This window comes from Ascaphus truei, chromosome 7, assembly GCF_040206685.1.
Source record: "Ascaphus truei isolate aAscTru1 chromosome 7, aAscTru1.hap1, whole genome shotgun sequence".
Classification (NCBI taxonomy): domain Eukaryota; kingdom Metazoa; phylum Chordata; class Amphibia; order Anura; family Ascaphidae; genus Ascaphus; species Ascaphus truei.
The window spans coordinates 96,023,841-96,038,587 of record NC_134489.1 but is presented as its reverse complement, the minus strand read 5'-3'; the positions used below and the strand labels follow the sequence as shown (position 1 = coordinate 96,038,587).

General features: G+C 42.4%; 1 protein-coding gene across 1 annotated transcript in view; it reads left to right on the top strand.

Annotated features, from left to right (window-relative positions):
* Nucleotides 1-14,747, top strand: part of THSD7B (thrombospondin type 1 domain containing 7B) — a 395,203-nt gene that overhangs the window by 56,271 nt on the left and 324,185 nt on the right. The window contains exon 2 of the mRNA XM_075609482.1: nt 9,983-10,211. The gene's annotated coding sequence lies outside the window, so the exon portion shown is untranslated. The remainder of the gene's footprint in view (nt 1-9,982; nt 10,212-14,747) is intronic.

The window sequence follows — 14,747 nt, the reverse complement described above, 5'->3', positions numbered from 1 at the left end:
GATACCAGGGAGGGAAAGGGGAGTGACACCTATATCAGGAGCGTAGCTACTGCATGTTGAAAGCTCAACATGCACTAATGACAACATACAGGGTTAAAAACAATACTATAGACATGTATAGAAGCAATCTTCTACTCTGAAATGGAGATCATAGAGGGCATAGTTGTATCCAATGTATGGTTATGTACAATATTCTTCATTATGTCTAATATATGGCCATATGCAATATTATCTACAGTCCTTAATGTATGTATATACATAGGGCAAAATACATCTTTGCAGGTATAATTTTAAAATGAAAAAGCTATACTATTTATCAAGCATCTGTTGTAGACAATCAGGGATATATATACTGGTTAGGAGTTGAGCCTCTCTTGTGACATGGATAGACAATTAAACAGTGGTATACAGATTTCTATGTCAGAGACATCCAAAATATATACATATAAGATAGTAATTATATAGTTGGAAATAAGTAGGGAATGGGAGAAAAAACATGAGAGGGTGGTGGGGGGGGGGGGGGGGAGGAAGGGGGGGGGAAAGGGGGGGGGGGAAAAGGGGCAAGGATAGGTGGGAGTGGGGAAGAGAGGGGGAAAGGGAGGGGGGGGGAAGGAGGAAGGGGGGGGGAAGATAGGGGAGGGGGGGGGAGAGGGGGAAGAGAGGGGGGGGGAGGAGGGGGGAGGGGGAGGGGGAGAGGGGGAAGAGAGGGGGGGGAAAGGAGAGGGGGAGAGGGGGAAGAGAGGGGGGGGAGGGAGGGGGGGGAGGTAAAGGGGGGCGGGAAGGGGAGGGAGGAATAAGGGAGGGAAAGGGGGGGAGGGAAAAAGGGGGAGGTAGAGGGCGAAAAGAACAAGGATATGTATGAACAACAGATAACATTATTTAAGAAAATGTTTAAGTTCCCAGTCGGTATTCATACCCTTGGGCATCAAAGTCCCAAGGGTATAAATCCAATGCATCTCCCGACAGTTGAGAAGAGATTCTCTATCTCCACCTCTTGGATGTATTGCAATATGTTCAATGGCGCTAAATGTAAGTTGGTCTACTGAGCCCATTGAGCATTGATTGAAATGTCTAGCGACTGGAAATTTCTCATCTTTTTTCTTGATGGTTCTGATGTGTTCACTAATTCTTATTTTTAAAGGTCTAATCGTTCTACCTATATAGCTACAGCCACATGCACATCTCAGAATGTAAATCACATACTTTGTATTGCATGTTAAGAAAGAATTGATTCTATTTTTTGGCCTGTGTATATATTCTTGATGGATTTAATAGGTAGGGCGTATTTGCAAAAATTACAGGATCCACATTTGTAGAACCCATTGGGGATGGTGCTTTTAGTGGGTTTTTTTGTTCTATACATACTCGGTGAAAGATGAGTCCCCAGCGTCTTAGCTTTCCTGTACACTATTCTGGGGTTTGATTTAGTGTATTTTTTCAGATCTTGGTCCAGTCTGAGTACCTCCCAGTGTTTATTCAGAATAGACCGAATGATACCAGCTTGTCTGGAATAGGTGGTGATGAAGAGAGGTGCCTCTCTATCATAATTCCCTTGTTTTTGTTCAGCTGGCCTATTCTTTTTGGATCTGTGTAGGAGATCTGCCCTCTTGAGCTTTTTCACATTATTAAGTGCATTCCTGATAGCACTGTCAGAGTATCCACGAGCTAGAAACCTTAGTCTGAGATTTTCAGCTTGAGCATCGAAGGATTCCTCTGTGGAGCAAATCCTTCTTAGTCTTAAAAACTGACTTTTGGGGATACCATTGAGCAGTGGTCTCGGGTGTGCACTATTAGCTCTTAACAGTGAGTTGCGAGCGTTCTCCTTTCTGTATATATCTGTTTGTATCAACAAATTTGTATCTACATAAAGATGCAGGTCCAAGTAATCAATATGATGATCATGTATGGTATGGGTAAACTTCAAGTTACAGTCATTGGCATTGATATAATCTAAAAAAGATAAAAGTGTCTGTGTATCCCCACACCAAATCAAAAGTAAGTCATCGATATAGCGACGATAGAATTTGATATATTGTCTATAAGGATTATTGTCACCGAAAATGTGATAAGTCTCCCAAAAACCCATGAACAAGTTGGCGTATGAGGGTGCAAATGATGTGCCCATAGCAGTCCCCTGTGTCTGTAAAAAATACTGATCATCAAAAGTGAAGTAATTATGTTGCAATAAAAATAAAATGCAATCCATAATGAAAGTGATTTGTGCCAAGTGAAGATTAGATAAATTGAGAAAGTGACTAATTGCTTTTAAACCCTGTGAGTGCTCAATGATGGTGTAGAGTGATGTCACATCTAGTGTGACCCATATATAAGAGTGACACCATGTGATTTGTCCAATGTCTGTAAGTAAGTCAAAAGGGTCTCTTAAAAAAGAGGGTAATTTTTGAACCAATGGTTGCAAGAATTGGTCCACGTACCTGGATACACCATCTCCCAAAGATCCAATGCTGGAAATAATTGTCTGCCTGGAGGGCATACAAGTGACTTATGAATCTTTGGGAGATGGTGAAAGACAGGTACAGTGGGACAAGGATTAAAAAGGAACTCTGCTTCTTGTTTGGACAAAACCCGCAACTCCCTACCTAAATCTATAAGTTTCTCAACTTCTTTCAGATACATTTGTGTGGGGTCTGTGGTGAGTTTACAATAAGCTTCAGTACTATTGAGCTGTCTTAATGCTTCGGTATGATACATTTCAGAACTCATAACAACTACAGCTCCCCCCTTGTCTGCATTCTTTATGATTATGTCACTCCTTTTCTTTAGAGTGTATAAATGCTGATGTTCCTCTTTAGACAGATTATTGTATTCTGAAGTTGAGAATTTATAGCCTTTTGCTAAAAGCTGCAGATCTCTTTCCACCAGGCTCTCATAAGTCTCCAAATGTGGACCTTTTGAGAATTCTGGACAGAATAAGGATTTGTTCTTGAGGGATATGTGTTTGGTATTTGTCAGAAATAAAAATTGTTCATCTTCCCCTACACTCTGTATATCAGTATAATCCTGCTCATTATATAAATCCTCCAAATCCTGTATGACAGTGTACTCTCTGAAGGACAGCTTGCCGTCGGGGAGGTCATCCGCAGGAGGACCCAGATCTATGACATCTGGGGCATCAAGCGGAAGAGCGCCACCCACAGCAGGCTGCCTGGAGTGGAAAAACTTCTTTAAGGATAGCTTGCGGATGTATTTCTGTAGGTCTATTATTGTATCGAACAAATCAAAATTGTCCTGAATGGCAAAATTAAGACCTTTGTTGAGAATGTTCAATTCCCCCTCTGTCAAGTCCATCCCTGAAATATTCACAACGTTATTCTCCATATTCAAGGATCCATTTTCCTCTTTTTTATTGGCCCTTCTTTTGGGCGAGCGCCGCGTCCTTTTAGGGAGTTTTTTGATTCTTTATGATCCCGAAGATCATATGAAGTTGACGCTGCTCCTTGATAACGTGGAGGATCTTTTCTCTGTCTGTCATCTGAATCCGTGCGATCACTGTGTCTGTCTGTTTCTTCATCTGTGGTGAAAGAGACTGCTGAGGTGCGGTTCTCCAAATCTGAGACATCAGACATACTTGAAGTACCTGAAGTTGTTTTCTTCAAGATAGATTTTTTGGGGGTTGACTTCCTAGGATATGGTTGTCTTCTATGGGTGTCTTTTTTCTGTGTATGGTCTTGTTGGTAACTTCTCCTCAATGGGGGTGGTTTTTGCCATGCATATATTTGTTTTTTTTCATAGTCTATCCTATCTCTGTCAAATTTTGTCTGTTTCTTTGTCATTATGGTTTCTTCAATCTCATTGACAGTTTTGGAGAGATTTTTGTCCAAGGTGTCAAAATTGTCCATATCTCTATATGTTTTTAAACTAGATTGTAGATCTTTTATTGTTTTCTTTACTATATTTCTTTCTTGGATTTTGGTTTTGATAATGAGCTCTATAAGCTTTTCTGAGCATTCATTCAGGATATTAACCCATTCATTTTCAAAATCTTTAGAGGGAAAGCCAAACGATGGTGTTTTCTTAATGCGTAACCCTCTTGGTATTCTTTTAACTACTAAGTAGTTGTCCAAGGTCGTTATGTCCCACCACAGGTGAACATTTAGGGACAGAGCTTTTTCTAATTTCAAAAAATATAGATTTAGGTCAGTTTCATCCTCACAGATGTTAGAGAAAGTGTTCTCAAATACATGTGCAGCTCTTCTCTTACGCCCTGTATTGTCTGCGCAGTTTTGTACAAATGTATTGTTAATAACGGTATTTTCTGCTGTTGTATCTTCCTCTATTGCTTCCTCCATCTCAGAGTAAAGCCAGACGTTCCCAATTCAATGTAAAAAATTAACACGGTAATTTCTAGCCCCCAAGTACAATAATAATAGGCTGCAATGCTTCGCGTGTCTACCAGATGGCATAAATACATGAATTGTAATGCAGTATATATATATATACTGTGCAGTATTGCAGCCAGCGGGAATAAAATGCTTCAATCCCTGCCTGGAAAATACCTCAATGCACTCGGGCAGAAAACAGTCACAAACCTCAATACACCCGGGTATACCCGAATTCGTGGGACTAGCCGAGCTCGAATAAAGTGTGTCGCCAGTGTACTGCACAGATGTGACAGTTCTTTTACCGGAACACTCCTGCACATTCTCATTCCCTGGAGGTTCTGTGAAGAGAACGGCATGTGTGGATATAAGAACTGCAGCCGCGATCGGTGGTCTGTAGGGAGCTCTAGGGGAGTGCAGGGGGGGGCGGGACCGTGATGGCGGCGCAGCAATGATGGGGCATATCTGCCCTGCCATTGGCTGCGCGCCGCCACGTGACCGCGTCGCGGCACGGGAAGACAAAATTCTTGTCTTCACAGCGCTTTGCGCGCCCACACACACACAGCCACTGGGGCACTACCGGGGACTCAGCCTAAGTGCAGACAATGTACTGACCGCATAAGCTAAAACAACAATTATTTAACATAAACACTTGGTATTGGTATATTTTGTAGTAATTGTTGAAGCTGTTTTTTTTTTTTAAAGATAAATTGTCCATTTACAGCAAATAATACTTCTAAATGAGAATCAGAACCTAAGAGTGTTGTGGTTCTCTGTTAAACTGATTGGAAAAAATGAATCGTACATGTTAGCCTTGCTAGTTTTTCTTGTGTTCACCAGTTCCCATCTTAGGCCAGATCCATGGTGCCGTCGCCCGTGCGGAGGCATGCGCGGCCGTGGCATCACGCTCTTGAAGCAGGTGCGTTTCTTGGCCATGGTTCGCGCGCCATCCGTGGGCGTGTCTAGGGGTGTGCCAGTGACGTCACGGAGCTGGTTCGCCCTCATTGGGCGAACCACTCACGTGACCTGTCTGTTGCGCTGAGAAATAAGTTTAAAGGATTTCTCACGCAACGCGCGCCCCCTCCTGCTTCCGTGCGGACACGCCCACACACCGCATGGACACGAACACTGTTTGCTCAGCATGCAGACGCCTCCGGACGATCTGCAGTACCATGGCCCCAGCCTTACAGTTTTCAGGAGTGGGGGAAAGGGAGTCGTGATCCTACTAAGATTTGAAGTTATTCGTGTCATGGTCTTTAATCCTTTCAGTACCACAGGGACCATGATCGCTGTGTCACTGACGATGGAATCCTCTTCCTCCGTCCCTCTTCCTGTTAGATTGCGTTCGATCTCCATTACAAAAACGAGCAATTAGTTTGCGACGTAGCTACTACGTAACGGCGCCCCTGGAGTGCCAGACCCCATGATGTAATAGCTATGTTTTTGGGCACCCAGAAGGTTAAACAGCTCTATTTTGCATATTACTTGGTATTTGGGACTGCTGATTTGAAACGTCAGAGCTGTATTTTTTCAGCACACATTTTCCAATCTGTTGATCTCGTCTTTAAAGCAATGTTAATTCAACAGTTCTCACAGATAGCTTTGAGCAATCATATTTATGGAACACGCTATATTGTTGCAGTTGTGAAACTGCTGATAATTTAGCAATCTTCTTCTGTATTGCTTTATTTCAGACTTTGCCATAGTCATTTCAGTATGGAATCAAATGGAACAAGGCGATGTGTTCTAATTTACATAGCGTGGTGGGTTTGGAATCTGAGGGCAGTTCAGATTCTTACTTGCTGAGAAAATGTGACACATTTACTTCTATAATTGCTCCTACAACATAATTTTCATAGCGTCTCATCCTGGTTTCAAAACAGCTCAATTAGGTCTTGAAAGTACTGCTGACTCCGCAAGTCACTTGGTTTTCTCTCATATTGTCACTGCCGTGTCACAGTTCTTCGGAGTCAACAAAAATGTGGGCGTTCGTGTTTTTTTGTAAAGTATGATTTGAAAGTAGAAAGAAAATATATATATTTTTAGATAAACAAAAAATTTGCTGTTTAGTGTTATATCTGGATGTGTTTGGCACACATTCTGCTTCACAGGAGCAGTTCCCCATACAGAATAATTTGTTTTACCTCCCCCCTCCTATTTTTAACATGGGTAGGAAGCAGGGGAACGCTGAATCTGAACCGCATTCATTGTAGCTCCAGGGAACCTCTGGCTTACAAAATACTTACCGGGGAAGATGTCGCCGGTACCGTCCCCTCCAGGGGGGAACAAAATGGAGGTGTAATTCTGTCACGTCACACAGGCCAATAGGAAGCCACAAACACCATCCATCATCGCGGCTTCCTATTGGCCCATGTCATGCCGGGTTTTTAAACAACCGATGAAGTACCAGCGTCGTCTTTTCCGTTATGTATCTCAGGAACCAGTGGGTCCCTGAAGCCGAAATGACCACGATCCAGCTCTGGAGACCCCCTACTTCTATCTATCTCAATGTCTTGTATAGCGCATACACACCCTACTCCTATACTTCCCCTCGTAATGAAAAGAAAAGGTGTACATTCACCTTTAAATGCATTTCAAGTAGGTCTGATGCTCTGATAATTAAATATATGACTTTTTAAAGAATATACAGTACATACGTACATCACTGTTATAAGTAAATCATTATGTCCTGTATTGAATGAACAAATGTTTGCCTGCTTCAGAAAATCTTCAGATATGTCCTTCGTGGCCGTATCCATTAAAAGTGCAACAGTTTTAACGAGCAGTGAAGGTAGCATCTTTTTGAAGAACACTTTTGTCTTGTTGTCGCCTAATTAAAATATGAGATGTCTCTATCTCTAGAGCTTCTTTGGTTTAAATGTAATTTAGTGGCTGCTCTTCCCTTGCGAGGACCAACTTTCATTAAAATCCACTTATCTACATTTGTAATTAAGATTCTTAATAAAGAACGTCCGGGGTTTCGAGGCTGTGGTAAGAAGCAAATGTGTAAATAGGATGAATTATTTTGTTTTTGTTGGGATCAATATCATTTAACAAGCGTTTCAAGTGGTAATACCACATTGCCCTTTATTTCCAAGCTTCATATATCCTTCACTGTCCTCTAGCTATGGAACAGGAAGTAGATACTATTGATTGACTGATTTAGCAAGAAGAGACAGAGGGACACGGTGGGATAGGGGAATAGGGGAGCTGTAATCTCTGCACGCAAGTGTTCCAAAGGGCAGCAGAGCCATTTACATATGCAGTGATAAGGCAACGCTCCAAATTTGCAACATGAAAGCCTGTGGTTGGGAACTTTCTTGTAGCAAAGGCATTGCTGTTGTTTCTTTGTGTTTGTGCTAATACACTTAACTATTCATATGTGCAATATCCTATTATTGTATCTCTTGTTTTTCCTTTTATAATAATAATACTACTATTACTACTAATAATAATAATTCTGGTACAGCAATGACCATGTAAATAGAATTTTTGCAGTCACGAATCCCTACCCCATAGATTTTACAATCTATTTTTTGGTGCCAGGGGCACTTTGAGATAAACACTGGGTTATTGAACCAGACTCCCCTGCTTCACACTCAGATCAGTGTCTTTACTCATTGAGCCGCTGCTTCATCTTCCTTCACATTGGTACACCGTATAATGTGCTGATACACGGGGTTGTGAGCAAAGGGACTTTCTCATGAGGCCAGTGTAGAATGTGTGTAGCATCAGGTTTATTGTGACATGCTCCATAACTGAGCAATGTTTGTACAGTTTTGCGAAATGGTTGATGGAAGCAATTAAACATTACAGAGTCGAAAAAGAAAACCCAAAAGACAGGCAACAATTATTCTACATAAGGGCACGAAGGTGTATACACTAAGTAGCCACAGTGACTCCACCGTGGCCACACATCTGAGACGGTGTCGGAAATATTTTTGACCCACTGAGTGGGCGCTGACAGTGCTGTGCGGAGCCTGGGAGGGTGCTGGCAGGGCAGAGACCGGGAGGGTGCTGGCAGTGCTGTGCGGAGCCTGGGAGGGTGCTGGCAGTGCTGTGTGGAGCCTGGTAGGGTGCTGGCAGTGCTGTGCGGAGCCTGGGAGTGTGCTGGCAGTGCTGTGCGGAGCCTGGGAGGGTGCTGGCAGTGCAGTGCGGAGCCCGGGATGGTTCTGGCAGTGCAGTGCGGAGCCCGGGATGGTGCTGGCAGTGCAGTGCGGAGCCCGGGATGGTGCTGGCAGTGCAGTGCGGACCCTGGGAGGGTGCTGGCAGTGCAGTGCGGAGCCTGGGAGGGTGCTGGCAGGGTGGAGACCGGGAGGGTGCTGGCAGTGCAGTGCGGAGCCCGGGATGGTGCTGGCAGTGCAGTGCGGAGCCCGGGAGGGTGCTGGCAGTGCGGAGCCCGGGAGGGTGCTGGCAGGGCGGAGCCTGGGAGTTTGCTGGCAGTGCAGAGCCTGGGAGGGTGCTGGCAGTACGGAGCCCGGGAGGGTGCTGGCAGTGCAGAGACCGGGAGGGTGCTGGCAGGGCGGAGACCGGGAGGGTGCTGGCAGTGCAGTGCGGAGCCCGGGAGGGTGCTGGCAGTGCAGAGACCGGGAGGGTGCTGGCAGGGCGGAGACCGGGAGGGTGCTGGCAGTGCAGTGCGGAGCCCGGGAGGGTGCTGGCAGTGCAGTGTGGAGCCCGGGAGGGTGCTGGCAGGGCGGAGACCGGGAATGTGCTGGCAGGGCGGAGACCGGGAGGGTGCTGGCAGTGCAGTGTGGAGCCTGGGAGGGTGATGGCAGTGCAGTGCGGAGCCTGGGAGGGTGCTGGCAGTGCAGTGTGGAGCCTGGAGGGTGCTGGCAGGGCGGAGACCGGGAGGGTGCTGGCAGTGCGGAGCCTGGGAGGGTGCTGGCAGTGCAGTGTGGAGCCTGGGAGGTCGCTGGCAGTGCAGTGCTGAGACGCCACTGAATGTTATCTGGGATGTAGAAGTTTCATCCTGAGATAATTTTTGTTACATCTTTTGTCCTGTCTGTGGACTTTACGATTGTTCTGTACAATGCTTATTTGAACTTTTTCTTTTTAAATGCTGTAATTGTTTTTTTAATTTTCTTGATTTTTGGAAGCTTTGGACAATAGATCTATATATATTTTTTTCCCCCCTTATCATTATGTTTTGGTTCTATGTATGGAACAATGTTATGTGCTCCATTTTATAAACTTGGTATTTCAGATACAATTTAATATCTGAAATACTTGCGATGCTGGTACTTGGATCCAGCATCGCATATTTAAATCCTCATTGCACATATGAAAGTACAGATTATGTTTGGGGATCACGCTGCTATATGCTGTTTTTATTAACCCTTGCACCAGTTTGCTTCCACATTTGTGTAATGAATAAATGATATCGAAATGCTGTATACTCCTTCATGCCCATATGTAAAAGATTGTTTTCACCGTCTTTTGGCGCTTCTATTTCCTACTGTTTATATCTCCTTCGGAGTGCACTGGTAAATTGCTACCTGATACAAACTGGTTGATCCAGGAAAATAAAATATATGCACAAATAAATCCGCGAGTAGGGGATAATTGCTGCATTTTGTCTCCATTCCAAAGCTTCCAGTTTGTGGAGATTACTGTAGATAAACGCTCTTTCTAATCTTCCACAGGTGAGTGCTATTTACAGTGTTTGGGATCCCAGGAAAACCGCACAGAATTGTCAGCGTGTGAACTATGTTCTGGGTGAGAATCTTGGCAGATCATCCCCTCGATGATGCATGTGGCAAACAGCACATCTGTGCTCATCTGTAAAGGAAACCCATTCACAGTCAGCTTCACAGGTGCTAACCCCGTCTCTGAAGTGCACACAAGCAATGAGCCTCTGACATTTATTTTTAGGTAAGTCCATACGCCTGTTATTTCTCCCACCCCATCTATTTTATTCAGGGGTTTGTAGTGTATCAATATGAAATATTTCTTTTGAGCTATATACTTTCTCACTGATTTATCACCCAATGTTATGTCCCGTCTGATATAATAATATGCTACGGAGGTGCCTGCTCTTTCCTGGTAAATGCTAAGCAGAAGTTAATATTTGAGGACCCCTGTGTATCCATATAGAAGATAACGTAATTGGTTTAACCCTTGGACTGAAGGTGCTTCATTCCCATTCATGGTAAACCCTTCATATCTGGATAGGTTTAAATGTGGACAGGCAGTGTAAAATATGTGTAATGTGCCAGAGCAGCGCTGCATGCTTACTGTGGAAATGTCCCTGGCCCCAGAACAAAATCCAATCTACATGGTAATATAATACAGAATATATCAATGTCATCTAGACAGTCAGAACTCAATCTTTTTAGAGAACATATACATTTTACTAGCGCAAAACACAAAACATTTAGGGGGCTGGGTTCCAAATGCTCCAAGATGCAATTCTGGGTCAAAAAGTGCAGCACAAAATATCAACAGATTTATCAAAGCAAATTCCAGAGAATGCAATGGAATTGTCTTTCATTGAATTCATGTGGTTCTATTTTTGCTCCAATTTTGCATCCAGGAGCCTTTGATACATAACTGCTTAGTAATGCGATCCAGTTATTGGTGTGGGATGCACATCGCAGTTGGCTTCTTACCTAAATTCAGGCACTGCCGCTGCCTCCCTGCGTAACTGCCGGCATCAATACATTTGTTGCATGCTCTCGTCATTTGAAATAGCAAGTTCTGTAAATACAACTGCATGTGAATGTATAAATTACAGGCTCTGTCTCCCACAAGATGTCTTTCCACTGCAATCTTCTAAGAGAGTCAACAATGCTTCACAAGGTATAGCAGGAGTCAGCAAGGGAATCCTGCCATGTGTTAGGGGTTTCTCTTCCAGACCATGATTTAATATGCTTTAAAGCAGCAGTCCAAGCTGCGTTTTGTTCCCTTTTAATATGTGCATCAATACAATCCACACAATGATAAGTAATTAGCTAAGTTGCTGATTGATCCGTTCTCCTGTGATTGATCTGTGAAGATTCGGCTCGGGGGTTCACTAAATGGCTGTCAGTGCAGCAGAAGAGGACCAAAGATGCAAAGTTCTGTGGGGAAGATCATGTGACCAGGCAGCACAAGATACAATTGGTGCACTGCTAGAAAGAGGACAGGGCTCAAAAAGGGGTGTGCCAGAGCCTGTTTCAGAAGAGGAAGGGAATGTGACTTTGCAAATGGTTGCTATAGAAACAAAAAAGACTTGTTACATTATAGTACATAAAAAATGTAATTCAGCGTTGTTTTGAAAAAAAATGGTACAAGTATTTTTTCATAGTACAGAGCTGATTTATTTTAAAAAAAAAACACACATGTAGGATATTGCTTGGTCTGCAGCTTTAAGGCCACCTTCCTTACGCTCAGCAAGATATCAGCCACATTTATTTCAATTAAGCTGAATCCATACCAAGCAGTGAAAAATATCCCCAGCATATTGAATATGGGCCATAGTTTGTGAAGGGTGAAGAATGTATTAGAGAGAACTATTATCTATTATTATGGTTATTTTTCTTGGTTGACTGTTCTCTGAATGGGTTAAGTAGAAGAATCCCTACAATGGTTGAAATATATAGCAATTCTCACCATTGGTTGACTTTAATGATTATTTTCAGGGTGGGCAACAAGGATTACTGCTCTAACGTCATTAGGTCCTATTAAGTGTATAATGTTTCAGCATAGAAGGGACATCATCAAATTAAAAATTCAGTGTGCTGTAAATATAAGATAATAAAGACGAGAGGCAGATGAATCGGAAACAAATGATATTAAATGTAATTTTATTAAGAAGTGCGCAGATGGAACTAGCCGAGTGATTAAATGCATAATTTATTTAGTGCATGAAGTAATTAAATTACCGTGTTGTTTATTGCAAATCTGACAATGTTACCTGCTATGAAGCAATTACCTAGGGCCAGTGGGTGAGGAATAATAGTATTTAGGGGTGCCATTTATATTTTTCCCCCATACCATTCTAAGCATATGCAATATCCTTTATTGCAAAGTATTGCACTATATGGTAGAATAAATATTAGATATGTTTTGCTTCATTTGGGGCTCTTCTGCCACAAAAGCTTCACTGTCTCTGTTGTTGCTTGAGATACCTTGGCTTTGCATGTTCTGTATCCCCCCCCAAAAAAGTTACAGCTGGGACATATACGGTAAGTATAAATATAGGATAAAGTATCTGTCGTCTAAATTTCAGCATAGGTTGAACTTGATGGACATATGTCTTTTTTCAACCTCATCTACTATGTAACTATGTAAATATATCAATATGTAACTATGTAACTATATAAATATGTGACTATGTAACTAGGTCTGTTACAGTGTTAACGCTCTGAATTCTGTGGGCTTTAAGAACAAAAGGTGCTATTTACGGCTGCCTGTGCGGGCATGTCAGTCACGTTGTAAATTATTTTTAACGGCTGCCAAGGACACGGAGATTATACGTGTAAACACAAACAGACTAAGCCTTATTTTACACTAATGTTTTCTTTGAGCTACTGTAGTACCTAACCTTGCTGAACAATTGCAAGCTTCAAGGCTATGTACATCAAGGTTTGCATTGTGTTTATACGGAGCTGAACCTGTGATACATTCCTTCTCAACGACGCCTTTATACGTTTCAATATGAAAAGAGCAAGTTGAATTTTTTTGGGGAGAGAAATTAAATTCAGTTTACACGGTTTATTTCATTTCAATGTAGTAACAAAGGAGGGAGTAGGGGGTATGATACATTTTATTGGACAAACAAGTAGTTGATCTGTTACAAGCTTTCCAACCTCCCAGGGTCCGGGTAACCCAATGAAGGACCCTGAGAGGTTGGAAAGCTTGTAACATATCAACTACTTGTTTGTCCATTAAAAGGTATCATACCCCCTACTCCCTCTCCCTCCTTGGTTACTACATGGAAGAAAGGTTCAAAATCAGAGACAGAACATAAAACACAGACAGAGCTCAGTTTTTAGCACATCCAGTGAAACTCATACACGGTACAGTGCCTAAATATATATGTATAAATATCAAGTAAAATGGTCTTTTAGTTTAACATTTTTGGTCAAAATTGTTGTAAGCCCCTGAGCCAACTGCACAGCAGACCACAATTCAGGGGTCCCTAACGCTAATATAAATTCTTAATAACCTGTGTAGTAACAGGAAGAATGATTTATAGTAAATCTGTCAATATTAGTTGCAAAGTTCTAAGTCTGATTGAAGCTTTTAATAACCTGTACATTACCAGGAAAAGCACTCTGTATTAGAGTTGTCACAACCATACTGCAAGCCAGCAAGTTCCCCTGAGTGGAAGATGCCATGGAGTGAGCCCTTAACCATTAAATGTGGGAGGGGGTGAGCTACAATTAGGCAGGAGGTTGCCACTCTCCAAACAGCCAAGACTAGCTGAACAACAATTGTAAAACATACTGGACACCTAACAAGCTCCTATTGAACCCCCAAAATAACCACAACATATATATAAGCATATGAGTGTCACAGAGGAGTGCCACCGAGCATGGCAACATATATTCAAAATATGCTCAGTTTTTAGCACATCCAGTGAAACTCATACACGGTACAGTGCAAAGTTCTAAGTCTGATTGAAGCTTTTAATAACCTGTACATTACCAGGAAAAGCACTCTGTATTAGAGTTGTCACAACCATACATACATTGTCACAACCAAACATATATTTCCTGGTAATGTACAGGTTATTAAAAGCTTCAATCAGACTTAGAACTTTGCAACTAATATTGACAGATTTACTATAAATCATTCTTCCTGTTACTACACAGGTTATTAAGAATTTATAATAGCGTTAGGGACCCCTGAATTGTGGTTTGCTGTGCAGTTGGCTCAGGGGCTTACAACAATTTTGGCCAAACATGTTAAACTAAAAGACCATTTTACTTGATATTTATATATATATATATTTAGGCACTGTACCGTGTATGAGTTTCACTGGATGTGCTAAAAACTGAGCTCTGTCTGTGTTTTATGTTCTGTCTCTGATTTTGAATATATGTTGCCATGCTCGGTGGCACTCCTCTGTGACACTCATATGCTTATATATATGTTGTGGTTATTTTGGGGGTTCAATAGGAGCTTGTTAGGTGTCCAGTATGTTTTACAATTGTTGTTCAGCTAGTCTTGGCTGTTTGGAGGGTGGCAACCTCCTGCCTAATTGTAGCTCACCCCCTCCCACATTTAATGGTTAAGGGCTCACTCCATGGCATCTTCCACTCAGGGAAACTTGCTGGCTTGCAGTATGGTTGTGACAACTCTAATACAGAGTGCTTTTCCTGGTAATGTACAGGTTATTAAAAGCTTCAATCAGACTTAGAACTTTGCCACTAATATTGACAGATTTACTATAAATCATTCTTCCTGTTACTACACAGGTTA